At 35.6% G+C, this 13,937-nt stretch overlaps 1 protein-coding gene across 3 annotated transcripts in view; it reads left to right on the top strand.

The window, feature by feature from the left end:
* Positions 1-13,937, top strand: part of LOC119255187 (receptor tyrosine-protein kinase erbB-4) — a 964,561-nt gene that overhangs the window by 632,399 nt on the left and 318,225 nt on the right. The gene's annotated exons all lie outside the window — the stretch shown is intronic.

Raw genomic sequence — 13,937 nt, 5'->3', positions numbered from 1 at the left:
GCTGGGGATCAAACTCATGCTGCAGTAGCTGGCAATAGCTTGATAACACTGAGACTTTAACCCATGTGCCACCAGGGAGGCCCCCAATTTCCCATTTTTAATGTGCATATTCTTTCTACCACAGGGGATTTATAAGACTCAAAGTGTTTAATATGATTAAATGATAAGTAAATAATATTTAAACTGTCACTAAAACATTTGGAAATTATTCTGTCTGGAATCTGTTTCAATTCCATAAAGTAGGCTGTTGTCCCTGCATTTATTTTTACTGACATTTGTATGAGAACAGAATTGTTATCAAGTGTTAACTTGGGTTTTGTATTTCTCATCTATTATTATGCATTTCCCACCTGAAATTATAACTACCTTCTCACAATTCAATAATTATTTGCTGTAGTACTGATTGTGTTATGACACTTTTGTAGAAAAATCAAACTCCAAGGGACAATTATTAAATTTCATGATGGTCCTAACAATATAATGGGAAAATATGAATATATTTGATCTAAACTGACAGCTGTGTTTTTAATAAATGGCTAATTTTTTTTAAAAAGTAGAGTAACAATTTTCTTGTCACATCTTCAAGTAGAAATTTGTATGAGATTTCATCTTTGTTCAAGTTGCCTACCTTGTAAAATTACATATGAATGAAATATTGAATCTTTTCATTCTAACAAGACAAATGACGTGCTTTAGAAATGAATTCCATTTTCAGCATGTCCATATTGTGGCACATTTTATTTGGGGAAGGAGGAAGGCATAATAGTTTGATAAAAGGAATGTTGACTCTCATCTTGTCAAAGTGACTAACCTGTAATGCATAAATGAGGCCAGAAAAGTGTAAACCCAACACTGAAGCCAAAAGAGAGAGTACTCACTGATCTTACAGGGTGTAGAAAAGGAAAGGTCTGAGGGGTTTGCTGTTCCTTAGCAGATAACATCTTTTTTGTGTTACTCTTTTGAGGACACATTTGGGTGGCTGTGCCTACAATTAGGCAAACATAGCTGTATTTATTTTTGCATGCAAATAATTGCTGGTGCAAAAATCATAAATGCAAAGTAGAGTCATAACCAATGGTCCTTTGCAAGTTAAGCTCCAAGTGTTTGTTGACATTCTATTTTTGCATAGCAGTCCTATTTGCTGCCACACTATACATTTTAAATGACATAATAGCAGATAATAATGAATTGCTTATCCTTGAATATTGGCTTCCTATGTTTTTATCTTTTCCATCTTCTCCCTATGGATGACCTTAGGCACTCTCATAGTTTTAAATGCAATTTCTTCCCTGATGACCAACCAGTAAGTCACCCAATTAAAAAATCTAGTGATCATCATTTGGGCACTCTCCTTGACTCTTTACATTTAATGAATCACTACATCATGATGATTTTTGCCCTTTTATTTTATTTTATGTGTGTCTTTTTACCATTGCCTTAGTTCATGACTTTATTTGTTGCCTGAGTTACTGAAATAACTTCTAAATTCCTACATTTTTTGAGGTCAGTGCACCCTTGTGAAACCCAGAGATTCCCTTCTTAAAATGTTTTGAAGTGAGTGAATAAGTACAAAATAAACAATTTACATCAAAAATACATAAATTAAGTTTTAAAATACCAGAAAAGAAATAAATCATATTGAAATGCATTTATAAACATGTTTAAAAACACATGATAAATTAATAGTTTTCTTTATTGGTATGTTAAATAAAAATTCTAACAGTAGGATTAATATGTAACTAATTTTGAAGCAGTGAACAGCATGAATGATATTTTCAAAGGCTAGTCACTTAAATAAATGGTGTTGGGGAAATCAGATACCCCTGTGGACATCCACATAGATAAGACAGGAATTGGACTTATGTCTTGCACTATATATAAAATTAACTCAAAAAGGATCAAAGATCTAAATGTGATACCAAAACCATAAAATGCCTGGAAGAAAATATAGAAGAAAAGCTTTATGACATTGAATTTGGCAATTATTCTTGTATATGACACCAAAAACACAAACAACAATAGCAAAAGTAGACAAATAGGACCACATTAAACTTAAAAACTTCTGTGCTTCAAAAGACATAATCAATACAGTGAAAAGACAACTTATGGAGAGTAAAGAGTTATAAATTATATAGCTGATAAAGGATTAATATAAAAAATACATAAAGAACACTTATAACTCAACAAAAAATAATGCCCAGAAATGGGCAAATAATTTGAATTCTCTTCCCAAACCTTTGATGGTCAGCAGCCCATTCATTCAGAGCCACAATGTTTAATTGCTTTCTTTGTCTCCAGTCCTGACAAACCCACCTAACAAAATGTCAGCAAGAGCTCTATTTAATGGAAATCTAACCATGAGTTTGTCTACAAACTCTCCCAAGGACAAGTGTTGGGTCAATTCTAAATAAAACAAAAGGTCTGGAGTTTTCAACAGACTGCTTCTTTTTCTCCCATGTATGGAATTTCACCCCTGTAAGGTATGAGTGATTCCAATTTCTTTGTTTTGTACTGCCCCTCCTTTTCTGTTTGCCTATCTAAATTTTTGTCATACTTTTAAGACATCTATTAGGCGTTATCTCTTCTAAGAAGTGTTCTTTTTTACTGGCTAGATTAGGTTGCTTTCCCTAGGTGACCCCATAAAGACCAGTGTTGAAAAGTGACATTTTGTGTCACTCTAAAATGAAATTCCTTGTGAAAAAATAATAGATAACAAATATTTACTGAATAAATAAAAATGAAACAAATCAGTTCATAAGTAGATAAATCAAATGAATCCAAGATATGTTTTCTTGCATCAATCATTTATATACAAAATAATGGATTGAAATGAAAATTATAACTCACAAACAAGTTTATCCATTTTAAGTCTTTTTCAGGTAAAGATGGCAATATGGAGCTATGTCCTTAATTTATTTCATATAATTACATTTACATTATATTTATATTATACTGTAAGATAAAATAGATCTACTTTTTCTTGCATGTTTAAAGAGACTAATTTGTATAATACTTGTAAATACATAGAAATCATGTGATTTTGACAAAAAATTAAGAGTAATTGTTTCTTAAGTGATATTATGCAAAGAATTTCTTAATACATATTTTGGTAAAATACTAATTTTTATTTTTTTATTGAGGTAATGTTTGGTTACAACATTGTATATGATTTAGAGGCATAGGTTTCCACCTCCTCATGTTACTGGGCAGGGTGAGGGACACTCCTGAACCCCCAAACCTGCCTGCTCTAAATAGTTTCTGCTATCTACTGTATTAAGACAAAATATATTGTAGTGCATAGACCTTCAGTGGAAAGTAACTTTAATACAATTAGTGTGCAACACAGAAAAGACAAAATAATATAGTTTCCAAATCAGGCACCAAAATTTCCTGTCTCCTTGTGGGAAAATGTCCAGCCAAACAGGGTTGGCCCATAACAGGAACACTGAGGCACAAAAGTTAGCCATAAGTCCAAGGTACCTTCTTGGGGACCCATGGGAAAGGGGCAGAAGGGGCCAGACAAGTCCAGAAGGAAAAGAGCAAAATCAAAATCAAGGGGTCTTCCTGGTGGAGCAAGGGGTTAAGACTATGAAGCAATCTGCAGTAGCACACATGAGTTCGATCCCCTGTCAGGGAGGTGATCCACATGGTGTAGCAGACCTCTTCTGTCTCGCCTGCTGCTCCCCTCAGCAGTGTATTTCAGTCGATCTGCCTGTTCTGCTCCCCACTCTGCCTCTGGTGAATCCTCTTACGTCCCAACCCCCACACCTCTGGCCTGTACCCCGGTTCTTGTACACATAAATAAATAAATCTTTTTAAAAAACCCCCAAAACAAAATCAAGATAAACACTGCCATTCTTAGCCTCCTCAGGGGTCTCTCACCCACATAGGTTTCAAGTGTCTTCTACCATGTCCCCCAAGTCCTGGGAACCAGCCCAAGGCCAAGAAGCAAATTCAGCTTCTTCACCATCTCTCTGCTCCATGTGCCTCCTCCAGGTCTTCTCCTTGTTTTCCATCTCACTTCCTCCAGTCTCCTAGTCTCCTTCCCAGCTTCTCCTCCCTGCTAAACTCCACCCTTCCTTGGGTGGAGCAGGGGGCCTGGGACCTCCCCTTTTCCTGGGGACAACCCTGTTGCACTCAGATGTAGGTCACCACTCTCAACCATCCAGGTACCCTCATCCTCCACAATAGTCCACTGAAAACACCAATTCTTAATGCAAAAAAGCAACATCTTTTAAAGGGAATTTAGTTTCTTTTTGGCTGTTTCAGCTATAATTAAAACAATTGATGAAAAAGTTGCAACTTTCTAGAAAAATAATACCTCTGCCTTAAAAATATGATTTAGGAATAAGTATAACTAAATTGTATTTTCCAAAATACTTAAGATATCTTAATACCTTTAGCAGGTTGAGGGAGAGATGAGTGTATTTTTCTCATACAAATCCCTAACTAGATTAATTATTTAATATTCTAACATTATTGGATAAGTACCAAGGATTTATTCTATGAATGACACTTCAAAGTGAAAAAAATCATAGAGTGAATGATGTCTCACTCAGAACTCTGTAATAACATTGCCCATTACAATAAGAATGATGAAATGATGGGAAATAGTTGCCTTCTAAAAATTAAGTAAATGGGATATATCAGAATATGTGTAAAAAAATTGGCTGGTTTAAAACCTAGCACTGCCACTTATAATCTGTTTGACCTTGGGCAAGTCACTTCTGCTCTCAGTACTCTGTTTGCATTTATAAGAGTGTCAAGAGCTGAGCAAAGCTAAGCTGAGAGCTGAGCTGCTAGGTGAAGGCATGGTGGTTGATTAAGACAAACAGCCCAAAAGGAGACCGTCAAGCTTTTAATCATTTTCTGGGAGTGTAAACTAAGAGGCAGCTGGAGAAGGCACAGACTCCTCTGTTGTCTCATCAACCCCCAGGGAAAGCTCCAGGCGAGGACAGACGATCAGCACAAACCTGAGGTATTATCTCACAGCTGAGGGTGCTCAAATAAAGACACCTTATTTTGTGGACTTAGGGCCCAGAGGGAGGCAGGGAGAGAGAGGAGGAAGGACTAAGAGTGGAAAAGTACTGAGTACTGGATCAGTACTCAGTTGGTTGGGCATCAAATCTGGTGTGAAGAGAACTTTCCTTTGTGCTACCAGCTAGGTAAGCTTTTGTAATTGCTTATGGTCAGGCCTGAAAGATGACACAGGTTTCTGACCAGGGCTGATACTATCAATTTCATGGGGGTATTATAAAGAATAAATAGGCTAATATATTTCAAAATATGAAAATGATTTCTTAAGATAAAGTGCCTTCTTATTATAATTTGTTTTTTCATGTGAATTGACCATATGTGAACAGAAGTATTTTTATAATAGGTGACAGTTATATTTTCATTGCATATTAATTAGTGAACATTTTGTTATATTTCTAACTTTCATGTGTGTTTTAGGAACCTGAAAGGTAGTATTTTATAGCTTGGTCTCACCAGGACACTGAAAGGAGCAAACCTCAAATGCTCCAAATACCACAGTCTTTTCTGTACCTTACACCAGATGCACCACTCCTTCTCAATTGTTTGCTAAAACCAAATACCAGCAAATGAAAGAAGTGGGAACATAGGGGATTTGGCACATGCATAATATTCACAAACAATTCCAGGACTAATTATTTAAGACAGATGTTCTGCCTCCATTAAAACCATTAGTAAAACTTAAAATTATGCATTTCATTTAATGATTCTTATGTATCTTAGTAATTGCCAATGCCTAATTAATACTGCATATAGTATCTTACATAGGTAACTTTCTTGAATGAGAAAATAGAGTGTAATTAAAAAATAAATAAGCCACAGGTTATAATTAAACCTAACTTTCTTAATTTATCAACTTTTGTTATTCCATCAATATAAAAAATATTTATGGGCCTCCCTGGTGGGGTAAGGGTTAAGTCTCAGCACTATCAAGCTATTAAACCCTTCTGAGCTTGATCCCCAGCCAGGGAGCTGACCCACTCAGGGTGCAGCAGACCTCTTCTGTCTCTCCCACTGCTCCCCTTAACAGTGTATTTCAGTCCGTCTGCCTGTTCTGCTCCCCACACTGTCTCTGGTGAATCCTTTCGCCACCCCCACACCTCTGGCCTACATTCCAGTTCTTTCACGCATAAATATATCTTTAAAAAAACAAAAATAAAAATATTTCCATAAAATAGATGCCTTCTTCTAAGTTTGAGCTTTTGTGATAGACTCAAAAACAATAGCAAAAATTTGCCCACAAGTCATTCCAGAAAAACTTTTGTTTCTGTATGTATATATGTCATACATAGTTTTACATAAATGTATGCATTGATCAAATCATGCAGAGTACTTTAAAGTATATTTAAAAACTTTAGGGAAATATGTGGAAATGTTAGAAAGGAATATTGAATACATATGAATACAAAAGATGGCTGTTTGAAAAGATTTATAAAATAAATTCTTCATCAGTCTGACCTAGTAAAACAAAAATAAGTCACTTATGAACTCAGAAACAATTATTATAAACTATTCGCAAACAGAACTAACATAATCTAGAAAGGTGGTTAAAAAAAATAAGATCATTACATGGCAGCTCTGCTGTCTTTTTAATTCTGTTAAGAGTGTAAGGACTTGAACCTGAGCCTTATTGAGAATGTCTTTCTTGCTGCAGTTTTAAAAAGGATTTCCAGGTCAACTGACATTCATTCCAGGAGTAAACTTTCTGAAAGTTTTAAAAGCATTGCAAGATATTAACACAGTGTATCAGCTAGCTTGATTTTCTTGTTCTTAGGGTTTTCGAATAAAAGTGCGTTAATTTTACATTTTTTCAAAAAAGTTTGACCCCTGCGTTCTAGAAAGTGTCAGGATATTCCTTAGCAGTACTTCACCTCAACCCCGGGAAACAGACAGACTTAGCTCATCTCAGATCTCATATTTTTCCTGAACTGTCTGAGCTACTTGATTGCTAATCTCTCTCTCTCTCTCTCTCTCTCTCTCTCTCTCTCACACACACACACACACACACACACACACACACTCACACTTACACACTCTCTCTCTCTCACTCACTCTCTCTCTCACTCACTCACACACACACCCCCCACTGGTATATGGTTAATGCATACATAAGCAAACATTTGTACAAATATGTGCACACATTTATTTGTATAAACATTAGTCTCAGCAGTTTATGATCATAAATTAAGCTTTTACTTTCCTTTTTACATGTAAGCCACCTAAAATATGGAATAAATTCCTTAGTCTCTTTTTCACTTTGGTTTTATTCTCTTCTGCCAACTTCCAGCCTCTGCTACCAATAACCTAACTTCTGTGCAGCGCATACCCTCAACTGCCCTTAAGATCCAAAATGAAATCCCAATTCCTTCAAAACACAAATGAGACTTGTTATTAACATGTTGCTCATAGTAAGAATGATTTGGGGTGAGGGACCCAAACTTGACCTTTGTATTTCTGCTCATGTTTACAGGTGAGCATATCCCTCACACCTGACACCTCCTGGCTGTCTCCATGCCTTAAGGAATTTCTGGTTTCTCCTTTACCTTTTTGTCCTTCTCCGGATGAAGATTCATTTCATTTTCTGTTTATTTAGCAGAAATACCAATTTCTTACATAAGGAAATAGCTACTCCACACAGAGAATATATCATATTCCCTTAGAAAATTTATAATAGTGCATTTTCCAAAGCACTGTGTCTTCAGTCTTAAAATATGCCACATGTCAGTTGTGTGTTGATAAATTTTGAGTAACAACTCCTCAAAAAATAAAAAGACCCAATTTGTAAAGTTTGCTAATATCCATAGTGAAAATATTCCTATCATTATCTCTTTCATGCAACCAATGAGAATCTCGGAAAAGATGCCCAATTAAAACACTGCCATGTAGTATTTCTATTATACAGAATCTATAGATGTACCTAAATTCAAATTTATAGGTAAGTTATAAAATACTATAAATTGATCAAGTCATTAAGTATCTATATATTACCTTTGTAATAAAGTTTAATTGCTCACTGTAGGGTAAATGAATTGGTCAGGCTTTTACATCATTGGCCTCTGTGGCTATCACAGGCGGCCTTGAATGCCAAAGGTGTTTGGTAGCTGGTGAGGGTCATGCATGCTTGATGGTGGACACTTGGGTATGGGGTGGGCATGGCCACACCTGAGCCTAGAGGCTGAGGCGATAAGGTCGGTGTCACTCAGAAGTGGACTATGAGATGATGAGCGACTACAGAAAGGCAGGACCACACAAGAGATGGCTCCAGAGAGCCCAAAGAGAAAGACCAAGGATTCACTGGGGGATGGGGGGGGCCTGCCAGTCTCCTGGCCCCCCAACCCACCTGGCTGCCCTGTGTCTGGCTGCTGTACCACAACAATTACATCATTTCGTATTTAACAATCAGCCCTCAAAATTCAAGAAATCCTCATGATTGATTTTGTTTATTACCACCATGTGTTAACATCAAGACATGCTCTGTCCTTGATGTGCTATAGTAAGCCCACTAAGTGCTTATTGTTTCTGTGCGAGATGATAAAAAAAGAGAAAATGGAGCCTATACGTCATGCCTGGTATGAACTGATTGTATCTCTTAGTCCCATAGGGACTAACTCTCCTGTGGAGCAAATGTTGAAACACACACACACATAAACACATACACACTACATTCATGCACATATGTACACCCATGTATGCACACATACATTTGCACACAACTTAAGAAAGAACAAACCCTTTATGGTCAGGTCAATTGAAGTCAAACTCTACAGAGAGAAAATACTTGACTGTTCACGATCATGTTCTGCTAATGTTTTTCCACTAAATCATTAGTTTACTTAGATTCTGCATTTATGTTAACTAATGTGCTCAAGGTTTTCTCAAGAACTATTGATGGAGGTTACCTCTATTTGACTGAAAGTGTTCCAGTAGTGATTCCTCTCAGAATAAACCAAGTTTCTGTCTCAAAGATTAGCTTCTCTATCCACAAGCATACCATTTTTAATATGATCAGTTTTCTACCCTTCAAATAACTCATCATGACTATAACTTGTTGAATGGAAAGCTATTTTAAATTAAGTGACAGCAAAGATGTGTAGTATGGTCTAAATATTATAAAGAGACAAGTTTCTTTATATCCAAAGATATAAAGAAGATGAGTGGTTTCTAATCTTGGACATGCACCAGAATCCATTCCCACAGATTGTCCCTGAGTAAGTTGGTTTAAGGATGGGAATATGCCTATCTTCAAAATTTCCCAAATAATTCTAGGCATGTATATAATTAACATTGGCCTAGTATAAGATCTCTATGCTAGTAGAATGATTAGTAAATCCTCTTATGATTTCAGATTATATCCTGAATCAAAATTGGCACAGAATATGTGAGCTTGATTCAAATGAGCCAATGACCAAATATACAAATACCTATATCCCGTCTTAGAGAGCAGTAGCTCTCAGTTGTAATATAAACCTTCTAGATCACCAATTTCAGCAATAACAATAGCAGTGCCTTACATCCCTATGATCATTTGAGCCTAGTGTGCCACTAGCACTTAAAGATCCCCATTTCTAATTCCCATAGAAATTCTGTAAGGTAGGTGTTAAGAGTCTCATTTTTGGGTCACTGGAAGTCTCAGTAACTTGCAATTTTTAGTAATGGGGATTTTCTTTATTCCAGTGAATGATTGAAGAGTTCAAAATTATACAAAATACCAGGTCTCTGAAGTTCTAGTTGTCCAGATAGAATAGTTTTCAAATTTTATTATTTCTTTGAAACTTAAAGTAAATTTTAAAAAGATTTTCTCTCTGACAATTTTCATTTTATGTGTGTGTGTGTGTGTGTGTGTGTGTATATTTGTCTTTTCCAACTGTGTGTTCATGGATGACTGGATAAACAAAATGTGCACAATCACTCTGGAATATTACTCTGCCTTTAAGATAAAGGAAATTATGAATATAATACAACATGGATGAACCTTGAGGGCATTATCTTTAGTGGAAAAAAAATCAGTTACAAAAAGACAAATGACATATGCTTCCATTTAGATGTGAAACTTAGAGTAATGAAATTTTTTTTTTAAGATTTACTTTATTTATACAAGAACCGGGGTATAGGCCAGATCTGTGGGAGGGTGAGACGATTCACCAGAGAGAGTGGGGAACAAAACAGGCAGAAAGACTGAAATACACTGCTGAGGGGAGCAGCGGACAAGGCAGGAGAGGTCTGCCACGCCATGTGGGTTGCTCTGCAGCCGGCGGGGATCGAACTGCCACTGCAGAGGCAGTGTATAGCTTCACAGTGCTGCGTTCAACCACCTGCGCCACCAGGGAGGCCCGAGTAGTGAAAATCTTAAAGGCAGAAAAGACAAAAATATATAATGGTAGTTGCTAGAAGCTTGGAAGAGGGTAGAATGCAGCTATTGTTTATTGAGTACATTGTTTTAGTTTACATGATGAAGAGAGTTCTAGAGATAGATGTTGATCATTTTCCCACAACAGTGAGAATGTATTTCATACCACTGAACTGTACATTTCAAATTGTTTAGATGGTAAATTTTATATTATGTGTATTCTTCTACAATTTAAAAAATTAAAACTATAAAACAAGGAACATAAACGTGAAATGATTAGCATTAAGAAACATCTGGTGGTGTTCCACTTTTCCCCACAACCTTTGTGGTCTGTGTAATATGGTAAAATACATGTGTGACCCTAAACCTCTGGATCATATACAGTACTTTAAACCTCAATTAAAAAAAAATGTACCCTTGTCATAGAGTTTCAATTAATTCTGCTATAGGAGAATACAAAAATAATTTTAAGCCTGGAAGAATTAGGTATAGGATTTGAAATGCTAGATTAGAAAACCTGACTAAATGTTAACTGACACTTATCTTTACCAAATAATGCTATAGTAACTCAAATAACAAGTATCAAATTAATGTAAGAGATGTACAAGGCATTCCATTCTTGACTTTTTTAAACATAAAATCTAGATGGCATATTTAGTATTTAGAGTAACTATGTAAAAATCATACTGAATCCATTCAGTATTACCCTCTTGTATTTCTCTGATTTGTTTACTCTTTAATCAGTTCAGAGTGATTACTGTATGACTCTGTCCTGTTATTTAACCATCATCTCTAGGTTTCATTGGGGTTCACATGCTTATTCCTGTTTAGTAATAAAAGCAGTTGTGGGCCTCCCTGGTGGCGCAGTGGTTGAGCGCTGGGCTGGCCACTGGCGAGGGTCCCACGTGGCGTGGAGATCTCTCTGCAGCGCCCTCTGCTCCCTTCAGCAGTGTACTCTGGCTCTCTGTCTGTTCTGCTCCCTGCTCTGGCTCTGGTGAATTCTCTCTCCCTCCTGTGCTTCTGACTGTACCCAGTGCTTGTATAAATAAATAAATAAATAAATAAATAAATAAATAAATAAATAAATAAATAAATAAATAAATCTTTAAAAAATGTAATATAAGCAGTATATGGAACTCAGCTTAAATTAAGTCAGAATTGAAAGATCTCACTATTTTGCTTTTATTCTAGAATTTCTTAGCACTTAGACAATCTAGGAAGTGGAAGAAAAATGTTTACAAGTTAGTGAAAATATTGTCTGTTTAGGTTTCCTTTTTCATAACCTTTGCGAAGAAGAATTTTCACATGTCTCTTCTGGTGTCTTTCACTAAGCCAGTTTTATTTCAAAATGTGAAGCAGAGGTAGGGGAGAGTCTGCTAGTTACATTGGAGGATTGGGCCAGGGGAGTTGGAATCTCTATGGGGAGCTGAGGAAAGATGAATAAGGAGATCAAGCTGCTAACCCACTTAGCAATCTTTCAAGCCTCAATTGTTGCAAGCAGCCATATGCAACTTTTATTTAATTCTTTGCTGCCTGGCAAGAACAAATTACATTCTATTTAGAGGTGATTCTTTTGGCAATTGCAGTTGCTCTTTCTAAGCAGGAAAGAAAAAATGGAAAGGAAATTATGCGGTGACATTTCTCTTAAAGTTCTCTGTTAAGTATAAGAAATATGTAAAAGAAAAAAACTTGATTAGAAATACACAAAGGAAAAGTCATCTGAAAATTAGGTGGCCTGATCAGCCACTTTTATTATCCTACCTCCTTATTCTTTATTAAACAAAGATTTTCATTCAGGTATTTTTTTTTTTAATATTTCCTAGAGTATCAATTCAAGATCTTAAAAAAAAAGTAGATTACAGCATCAAACTAGTGATTTAAATCACATGCCAAAGTGTCTTTCAGAATAAAGCAATATAACCTAATAGGAAAAATAAAGATAAAACTATTAATACAAATTTTAAAAACAATAGAGTGCTGGATAACCACCACTTCTTTATTTATAAATTTCATGAAGCTGCATATTTTTAAATATCAAATATTTTATCAAAAAGATTTGGTAATGTGTTATCTGGAATAAGCAAATATTTAAGGGTCCTTATAGTTGTATAATTGGCAAAGATCTGTTGGGCTTAACTAAATAGGGAAAGTTAAATTAATATCATGCAATTTTTGATATTGTTATGAAATAATAATCACACCATAAAGCAGGGCCCGAGGTTTAAAATCTGGAGAAAAATCTCAAAACATTGTTTCCCTACTAGTAAGTCAATTTAAGAGTAAAATTCTGCTTATGCTAATTTAAAATAGTAAGTTGGTAATCACAGAGAAAAGTTAGATATCATTGTTCTTCCTCTCTCTTCTTTTCTCCCTACTAAAATCTTATTTTTTAGCAAACCCCCTGAGTCTTCATTCACTTCGCACAATTTTTTTTCTGCCTCTTTGCCTCAAGGTTAACCTAGTGACTGAACTCAAGCCCTGGGGTTCCACATGAATTTAAAATCTTAACTCCAATTCTCTGTGGTTATTAGCCATTTTTTATTCTTCATTTTTGTAGCATAAAAATTAATTGGGGTATTAGATGGAAATTTTAAAACAGAGTCTACCTTTATAGTAAGTGCTCAGTAAATGTTAGCAATTATTATCTTGCAATTACAATTGATAACTTTTATTTCTATTAGGACACCATTTATCCTGTATCTGACCTAAAGCTAGAAAATATAATCAGCCTTCATCCTTCCCATTATCATTTGTAAGCCAAGATATCAATAATATTGTGTGGATGAGTGGTAGGGCAGAGAAGGACACTTTTTAGTGCTCACGGCATCACCTGTGTAACACTCCACCCTAAAACTGAGGTCATCTGCTAAACACTGCTTATTCCCCACATGCATCAAATATTTTGGCAAGTGACATAGAATCATCTTTTTAATCCAGGCAAGTAATTTCCTAGGTGACTTTGAGTAAGTTTCTGTATTTAATCATCTCATTCAATATCTTTGCCAAGCCATTTCTTGAATTCTAAGATCTATTGAACTTCCTTAATATTTACCCAAATCATATCAGAAACCAGGTCTTATTGTGACAGAGTTCAAGTTTGTCTTCCTGTGTGTGTTTATCAATGTGTTTTGGTGTGTTACATATATAAAATATTTGTTTATATTGGTTAAGAGTGTGGTATCTGGGCCCAATGTTTCCAGTCTCCAATCTCCACCCCGTCTCAGGCCTATCACTTATTATGTGATCTTGGCAAGTGATTAAATTTCTTTGGATTCAACTTCCTCATCTGTAGTAGTACTTTCCTTCTAAGGCTGTCCTGACAAATTTCCTAGGATGATGCCTGCTACCGTGGTAAAATTGCATGATAGTTATGCTATGACCAATTGTTCAGTATGTTCGATGATAAAAACTAATTCTATCTGTAGGATTTGTATTTCAGGTGGTTATAAGACCACCAGTATTTTTTAGAAACCAGGAAACCAGCAGAATGATCAGTAGTGGTACTGATATCTAGCCTTAAATCATTTTACAATGGAATATAATAGATTTGTATACA

This window comes from Talpa occidentalis, unplaced genomic scaffold, assembly GCF_014898055.3.
Source record: "Talpa occidentalis isolate TD23 unplaced genomic scaffold, MPIMG_talOcc4v2.1 talOcc4.3, whole genome shotgun sequence".
NCBI classification, from domain to species: Eukaryota; Metazoa; Chordata; class Mammalia; order Eulipotyphla; family Talpidae; genus Talpa; species Talpa occidentalis.
This window is presented reverse-complemented; position numbering and strand designations above follow the sequence as displayed.